We start from the raw sequence: 9,453 nt of genomic DNA, 5'->3' as shown, positions 1-9,453 counted from the left end.
CCTAGTAACTTCATTTTAGTTATCTAGTTATCTTTCCTATTAACAACCCAGTTGAAGTGCGTTGACACACAGAAACATATGTTGGTAAAATAAAGGAAGATTACTGTATAATTTGTTTTTATATATACCATATATAAATATTTAGTCTTGAATAAGTATTCTAAACCCTATATTAAATGGTTTAAAATTTTTTTTTAAAATCTATTGCGTACCTTACGCGGGTGCGTACATTTTAAAGTGCGTACCTTACCGATATCTTTACTTTTTTAAAAGCACATTGCAGAAGTTTAGACCTGGTAGTAAACATGTATTGAATATCGGAAATATAGTAAAAAGTTCCTCCAAATAATGTTCATTAATGTTTGCTCCAATTTGTGTAAAATCTTTGTGCCCACTCAGACTAGTTTAAAATTTTTGTGAAACATAAGCTAGTTTACAGTTTTTCAAATTAAGACAAAAAAACAGGCATTTATAAAGTATTTGCTTTTAATTAAGATAGTATAAGCACGTTTTCCAATATTTGTAACACAAGAGCTGTTTATATTTTATTACAGGGTTGCCACACACTCAAGAAGTTTTTATTTTGAGGCTAGAAGTTAATAGTCCTTGAGGCTGTTTTTGTGCTTCACAATGGCCAGGCAAGTGAGTTAATAATAACAAGTATACACAAAAAAAAAATCAAGTTATTTAAAAAATTAATTGATATTCCTGATATTAAACTAAAAAACTTCCACTTTTAACAATTAACTTAAAACTATTATAAAATAAAATAAATTTTTTAATTAAAAAACCCCATTCTGACACCCTATAGCAAACTTACAGTGTTAAGATTTTATCAATAACAACAACAAAATGTGGTAAAATCATAATCGGTAAATAAAACTATGCAATTCTGTAATGTAAAATTCAAATTATACCATCACCCTTAGTTAGCTGTTGCAAATTAAAATAAAACAAAAACAAACTAAGCATAATTTTCTACTACAACATTTGGAAACAAATTAATTAAAAAATAGTTTGCTAAACATTTGTAAATAACATTTCAGCATAAAACTTTATAAAATATTTAGAATTGTTATCAATCTACAAGCTGCAAAAAAAAATTATTAGTAGTACATTTATAGGTTATGATTAACTTTAGGTGGGCACCAATATCGAAGTATAATTCAATATACAGGAATTTTTCAGTTTTATTATGAAAGTATACTTATACTATTGAATGTAATTTTAGGTGACTCTTCAACTGTATATAACAGTGTCATTTCAACAATGCGACTTTAAACTATTTTTTATTCTTTTAGTATTATGGTTTATGTAGGTTAAATACTACTGTGAATTAATTATAAAAATTAAGTTGGTCATTAGGCCTTGTTTAAGTCTAACTATAGTGTCATTACAACTAAGTGTCATTACAACTAAGCAATATGTAACCTACATAAACATTTTACATTATCTATTAATGTAAAATATAATTTGAAATGACACTTAGTTGAAATGACACTATCATTAGATTTAAATAAGGCCTAAAAATGTGTAACCTATATAAATCATAATACTAAAAGAATAAAAAATAGCTTAAAAGTCGCAATGTTGAAATGACACTGTTAAAGAGTTGAAGAGTCATCTAAAATTATAGATTAGTATAGTATTATATTATACAGTTGAAGAGTCATCTAAAGTTGCATTAAGTAGTATAAGTACATAAGCAGGGCGAAACAAAACTGAAAATTATTTAAAATAAACCTGAAAAATTCCTGTACATTGAATTTCACTTCAATATTGGTGCCCACCTAAAGTTAATCATAACCCATTTATACTGTGATTTTAAATTTTTTAACCTTTTATGACAATTTAGAGTTACTAGTTAAATACTTGCTTAATTCAAATTTAACTCAGTATTACCAAATAATTCTGGTGTTCTATTCTTAAAGTAATTTTTTTTCTAAGTCTATAAATACTTAAGTTTGTTACATTTGTTTTTAAATTATAATATTTTTTGACAATTATTTTATAACCATTCTTTAAAAAATTAATATTTTTTAGTTTTGGATAATTTTAAAACTAATGAGTTATTTTTGTTTTTTTTTCTCATACTGACTGAAATTTCCTACAAAACATAAGAAAATTACAACTAAATATTTATTAATCAGTCATATTTTCAAATACAAAAAAGTTATTGACAATGCTTTTGTTTAGCCTATTTTTATTCAATATTTGTTTAAATGTAATATTGATTTTCTAATATATCCCTCCACAGGAATTAAGCAAGGATGTATATGTATTTAGTTGTCATTGCAGAAATGTACTGTACAATTTACATCTTAACCATTTTGTGTTAGAAAAAAACAATAGGTTACAAAAACCTTGTGATTATTTGAAGCTCTAAGAATTTTGAAAGATAGGATTTAATTGTAGAAATGATGAAAAAAATGAAAGACTGGTTCAGACCAACAACCAAAAGAATAAAAGAAAGTAACAAAAATGTAAGAGTTTGGATAACCATCTTTTCAAACTTGTTGAGACTGACAGAAAGATAAAAACAACTGAATCCAAATGTAATGGTAACATACAAACAACCACAAATGATTGCAACTTTAATAACTAATTATAAGTTCTTAACTTATGAAGTTAATGTTGAAATAGAAAGTTTATAGCTTTTTAGAAAGTTTTTTATGCAACTAAGGTAGAGAAGATGGAATGGTCAAAAAAAAACATATGAAATTAAAAAGGGAAAAAGCAGAGTAATTGAAAAAAAAAGACTTGTATTAAGTGTAGCAAAGTGTAGTGAATGTGATAAGTTCTACGTAGGTCAAATAATCATGTTTTTTTTTGTAAAGGTGGTTTTCTCATTGACATAACTGGATAATTAAGAGCACATACAGGGTTGCCACTTGGTCAGGAAATCAGGAAAAATTTTAAAAAATGACAAAAGTCAGGAAAGGTCAGGAAAAAATGGGGGGTTTTGAAAAAAAGTCAGGAAAAGTCAGGAAATTTGATAAAATAAAAAAAAAAGGTCAGATTTTGTCAATTTAAATTTACAAAATTCCTTGTTTTCCAAAGCCTTCAAAAGGTAAAAATTAATTAAAAATCCTTTAAAGTCAGAAAAAATTCCAAAATTTTCCTAGAAATTTACAAAAATATTTAATTTTATTTCCAATGCCTTCATCTGGTATAAATTAGTAAAATATCGTTTACAAAACTGAAAATATTTTCTATTAACATATTGAACAAGTACCCTACTAGAACAAGCAGATTTTGTAAGCTTTTTAGTATTGATGATCTGCAGCAAGGACACTTCCATAGTGAAACGGTGATATATACACAAAAGTTTATCTAGCAAAATTTTAGAATCAAAGTGTTTTTTGTTTAAGTAAATAATTGATTTCTTTATAACTAAGCAGTTAGTTTAGTATTTTATGTAACAAGTTAATGTGTATACTTTATCTCTTTAAAATCTTTTCAAAGTTGTTTAAATTTATAAAAAAGTTATAAGAGAGGTATATTCCAAGATTAAGTTTACTTATTATTTGTATTTTTTGTAGAGTAACTTGGGTTTTTAAAGTAAATAAGAGTATATTTATTTGTTACAAATTTTATACTAAATGATAAGAGGAAATATTTTATAAATGAAAGTGAAAATAAATGAGTGCCAAAAGATTAGAAATTAAGCCCACAAGTTGTGGCTTGATTTAGAGAAAAGATTCTCTTCAACAAGTGTAGGGGAAGCAAATGAGAGTGATTTAAATAAAATGAGGCAAATGATTTTAATTGCCAAAAAAATAAAGCGGAATGCAATTCAGATGAAGAGGTTGAAGTTCTAAAAAAAAAGGAGAAAAAAGTTTTAGTACATACATTTAAAAAACAGTATTTGATTAAGATCTTTATTGTTTTAATGTTTTAAGTGTAAAAGTTCGTTATTGTTTTAAGGTTTGAGTTGTGAAAGTTCCCTATTAATTTAAGGTTTTAATTGTAATAGTTCCTTATATGTCGTTTCGTTTATTTAGATACATTAAAGCTAGGAAATTCTAAGAAATTGTGTTCTATATTGTTTTAAGGTTTCAACTGTAAAAATTTGTTATTTTTTTAAGATTTTAGTTGTGAAAGTTCGTTATTAGTTCAAGGTTTTAATTGTAAAATTTCCTTATATGTCGTATCTTTATCTAGATACATTTATGCTAGGAAATGCTAACAAAATGTGTCTTTTTTCAGAAAAGCTGTGTTTATAAGGTAATAATACAATTATTTTGCTGATAGAGCTGTTTATTACAAACATCAATCATACACAGATGGTTTAAGTGATGTACTGGAAGTTTGATTATAGAATTCAGCAAAAACTGTTGTTTTTAACCTGTATTAAAATTAGATTGAAAGCATTATATAGTTTAAAGTGTTAGATTATGTATTTTAGAATAAGTTTAATTTAAGAGTTTGATTTAGAAAAGTCAGGAAATTTTCTCAGCTTGATCAGTGGTAACCATGCACATATGATGTTAATCATAAAGAAGCACTTAAACAAACTACACTACGCCAAAAACACAAAACTTTAAAAAAATAATTTAATGAGCATTTTTAATTGTTTTTGTAGATACTAGAAAAAGTTATTCAAACTTTTCAAGTCTTTTTATAAAGTAAATGAATTCAAAACTGCAAGCAAAAATAAATATAAATAAAACAATATTATCACTTCACAGATAATATATAAAAGAAATTTGTTTTAGAATTTTTAGTTATTTATAATGTTTTTGATTAAACATTAATTATCTTAATAGTTAAAATCAAAATTTTTCAGTTTTAGTTTTGTTTAATTACTTATCTAAGTATTTATAACTTTTTTTAACTATAACCAACAACAAGCTTCATTATTTCTATTGATTTTAAAGGTTTTGGTTATATGTTTCAAAATATCTTTATATGTTCAAGTCAAAATTTTACAGTATAAGTTTTGTTTAGTCACTTTTCTTTGATTTACTTGTATTTTAATTTTTTGGTTTTAAGTTATAAACAACAATAAGCTTTATTATTTAAATGATTTTTAAAGGTTTTAAGTTATACAATCCAAAACTAAATCCATTGTTAGGCTAAAGTTACAGTCAGATGTAAAAAACAGTTTACAAGCCATTCATTTCACTTTTAATTTTTATATTTACGTCATAATGTGTTTTATAACTTAACTTAATAATAAATTATATTCTTTTAGTTGTTATTCCACTTGTACATTTAATGTACATACAACACTTTTACAAGTACTTCAAGCAATAATAATAAGTATAAAATAAAAATGTTGTTCATTTTTTTAAGTAAAACAGATTCTTATATATAATAATTTATATAAAGAATTACAAATTCCTACAGATTTTACAAAATAAAATTAAAAGAGCATGGAAGTTTCAATGAAGACAGTAAAGTCTCTACTCATTCTTGACAATGATGGAAAAAGAATTCTTGCAAAGTACTATGACAACAGCTATGAGAGCCTCAATGAGCAGAAGATCTTTGAGAAGAAGCTCTTTCAGGCCACCAAGAAGAGTGATTCAGAGATTGTATTGATTGATGGAAAAACTGTTGTGTACAAATCCCATGTTGATCTCTTTTTCTACATTGTTGGTGATGTCACAGAGAATGAATTGCTACTGAATCAGATCCTCACATCATTGTACCGCTCCATAGACGCCCTGCTACGTCACAACGTTGAGAAAAGGTTTCTTCTCAACAGCATGGAGAAGATTTACTTGATTGTGGATCTGATGCTGGACTCAGATGGGATCTTGATGGAAATTGATCCAATATCCATTATTAAACAGGTTCCAACTAGAAGGGAGGAGGAACTTGACGTTTACCAAGCCTTGCAGAAGGCTAGGAACAGGCTTGGTTTATAATAAGATAGAAAATTGTATTACTTTTTAGTAGTTGTTAATTCAAGATTTTTGTTGTCAATTATGTTTTAATGTTAGTAGCCTTACTAAAATTTTGCGTTTGATATTAATATTTTTACATTCTTTGATTATTCCAATACTTTTTGCTTTTAAATTTAAAACTATTGATTTTAAATATTTTTCACTTACATTTTCCATATTTCTTTTTCTTAAAAATTACTTATTCATGGAAAATCATAACTAGCAGCCAAAGGAGTTTAAAATGAAGCTTTATTTATTTAGTTTACACAAAAAGGTTTCAAAAATTTAATGCTGCTGCAAGTATTTGAAATTTTTATCTTAAGTAGCAATAAGTGGTCTGAAATCAATTTGTACAATTTTTTTTGCTAAAAAAGTGAAATTCTTTGATTATAAAGTTTGTTTTTATGATTTTATATAAAACTTAGCTAATTTTAGTCTAAAACGTATCTGAATTTTAGGAATTAGTTAACCAACGTAACTATATTAGATTTAATATCTATTATAAAATAGTTTTTATACGAATTACCAATTGCTTAGTTTTCTAATAAACAAAATAAACTTGGTAGTATGCAATTATCCAAAAATTAGTGTTAAAAGATAGAAACTTTTAAATAAATGAGTGACAACTTCGCTATAAAAATTATATTGAAATATATTGAAATTCTATTACGCATTCTAATTCGACAATTTCTTAGTTACTAACTTGTGTAAATTATGTCAAATCTCACTAGTACTGTATTTAATAGATTTTAATTATAACAAATAGTTTAACAGTTGGTATATATACAACCTACAAATGTTAAATAATGTAGTATAGCATAATACCTGGCAGAATATTGGTTATTAATATTTTCTAAATAAAGGTAGTCTAACCAGCTAGTGTTTACCAATAATTTACTGCTGCAGTTTTTGAAAAACACTTCATTTTGTTGAAACTTAATTAATAATGGGAAGGAAATTACACGTTATGAAGTTTAATTTTTCTTTACTCAGAATGAAACTTACCTATATTTTAGCAGAGATAAATAAAAATTATTGATGTACCGGACTCACTATCCAGGTCCGGCCGGATATTGCTATTTTTGTCTGATATCCGGATCTGCCGGATCTTGATATGAAAAAAAAAAATCCGGTTCCGGCCGCATTCTAATTTGAAAAAAAGTCCGGTTCCGGCCGTATCCTAATTTGAAAAAAAGTCCGGGTCCGGCCGGATCCTAACAGAGATCCGGCCGATTCGGATCTAGTTGGTAAAAAAGAGCAATCAGAAAAGTATTTTTTAAAAACAAACCCTGGGTAAATTAAAAAGAGTCATTTTCGTCAGAAAATACGTACGATTAAATTAAACGCCTATCGTGATTGGCTCATTTTGTACACTGACTAATTTACATTTATTACATTTAAACTATGAAATAAACAATTCAGAAATGCAACTCTTTACCTATGTTGTAAAATTAAAAACTTTACTGTCAAACTTATGGCTAGCTGTTCTACTGATTATTAGATTAAAGTAATTTTAGACTCAGGCTAGTTTATTTTTTTGACTTAAACAGTGGCAACCCTGCTAGTTTGAAAATTTTTGAAAATCTAAGGCTGCCTCAGGCTAGTTTATTTTTTTATAAAAATTCAGGCTAGTTTTAAGATTTTTAAAAAAACTCAGGCTAGTATTCTTTTAGATTTTGAATGAGTTTGAGATGATCCAGTTTTCAATATTTTGTGATTTACTAGTTAGTTTTGTTCAAGAACTTGATTTTAGATTGGTAGGGCTATAGGGGGGCCCACCTTGATTTCTACAAGTTGATCTTATTTGATAGATTTTAATCTTAGCTACCAGATACTTTTTACAGCTTAACAAAATTCAAAGTAGTTTTCGAGCTACAAGGGGTCAAAGCCGGCCAGCTCAATAGATTCCTTGTAGAAGGTACAAACTAAAAAGGCGAAAAAAAACCTTTAATTAAAAATCTATCTCCTACTACAAGTTTTAAGCAATCTTATTCAAATTTTCACAGTTTACTCTTTACTAAATTTTAAGTCATTTGAGTGTAGGAAATTTTTTTATTTTGAGAAAAAGTCCCCTTTTTTCAAAAAAAGGTGTTTTTTTTTTGAACTTAAGACTTTAATTTGTAAATTTCAATTATTTTAAATTCTAACACTCAAAAGCTTTTGAACTGTGTAAGGAATATTTTTATGAAAATTTGAGGTACCTAGCTGAAAAAACCTAGGAGGATATAGATTTTTAGTGAAATGGATATTTCCGCGTTTTTAGCTTGCGCCTTCCATTAGGTCCCTATAGAACTCTCCGGCTTTGACCGCTTATATCTCAAAAACTACTTTGAATTTTGTAAAGCTATAAAAAGTATCTGGTAGCTAAGACAGTATTCTATTAAATAAGATCAACTTGTAAAAAAGTATTTAACCCCCCTATAGCCTTAATTGTAAACATTACTTAAAATGTTCAACCTTGTGGCTAGCTGTTCTACTGATTATAAGCCTAAAGTAATTATTTTTTGGTTTTCCAAAACCTCATTCTGACTCAGGAAAATTTATAATCACTCAGGTTAGTTTTTTTGAATCAAAGAGTGGCAACCCTGATATTAGCTAATATTAGGTGATATTCTAGTTATCAAAAATCATGGAAAATTTATAAGTTTAGCAAAAAAGATATATATTTTTTTTTTTCTTTCAATTTGAAGTTTTTCTTTTGTTCTTTTAATTTTAATAAAATTTAAATGTAAATATTGTTCAGAAAATTAGCAAACATACCAGCTAGTATTTTTAACTGTTAATCTTAATTAGACCTTAGTAACATATCATAAACTTTCTTATTATTTAATTAATTTAGCAACACATTAATATTTTTTACTCTAATTTTTTTTAACTATAACTTCAAAATTCAAAAGTATATAGTTAGATATAACCCATAAAAGATAAACTTCACACAATTATACTTAGTTAGTAGTTAGTTATATAAAATTGCATTATCGTACATAATAGTTTTTATACTACTTACATTACTAATAACTTACAGTATTAAGAATCCGGATCCGGCCGGATTTTAATTTGAAAAAAAAATCCGGATCCGGCCGGATTTTAATTTGAAAAAAAAATCCGGTTCCGGCCGGATTCTAATTTGAAAAAAAGTCCGGGTCCGGCCGGATCCTAATTTGAAAAAAAGTCCGGGTCCGGCCGGATCCTAATTTGAAAAAAAGTCCGGGTCCGATACATCACTAATAAAAATAGAATAATGTTTTTTTTTTTTGCCTTTAACAAATTATAGTGGAATAAATCATTGTGCGAACATCATAATAAAACTGTAGTTCATCTAAAGAAACTGTTTTACTATGCACAAAAATTTTGATAAGCTTTTATATTTTCAAATTAACCAAAATATGTATCAATTTAACTTATATAGCATCTCAAACTTTTTACAAACCACTACTTAATTACATTTTAATAGTAGCACTTGAAAAGTAATTTACGTTAATATCTTAAGTTAATGTAATGCTAAGATAATAATATTGCAACAGAAATACTACTTTCTTTTCATAATTAAAAAAGTCCG

At 26.5% G+C, this 9,453-nt stretch overlaps 1 pseudogene across 1 annotated transcript; it reads left to right on the top strand.

The window, feature by feature from the left end:
• Positions 1-528: 528 nt before the first annotated feature.
• On the top strand, positions 529-6,363 carry LOC145845788 (coatomer subunit zeta-1 pseudogene; annotated as a pseudogene). Its single transcript, XR_014370508.1, has 2 exons — positions 529-642; positions 5,353-6,363. The product of XR_014370508.1 is annotated as a coatomer subunit zeta-1 pseudogene (transcript).
• The last annotated feature ends 3,090 nt before the right edge of the window (positions 6,364-9,453 follow it).

This window comes from Thalia democratica, chromosome 1 (genome assembly GCF_965202585.1).
Source record: "Thalia democratica chromosome 1, ktThaDemo2.hap1.1, whole genome shotgun sequence".
NCBI classification, from domain to species: domain Eukaryota; kingdom Metazoa; phylum Chordata; class Thaliacea; order Salpida; family Salpidae; genus Thalia; species Thalia democratica.
Note: the sequence above shows the minus strand (reverse complement) of the source record. Positions and strands in the feature narration are given on the sequence as shown.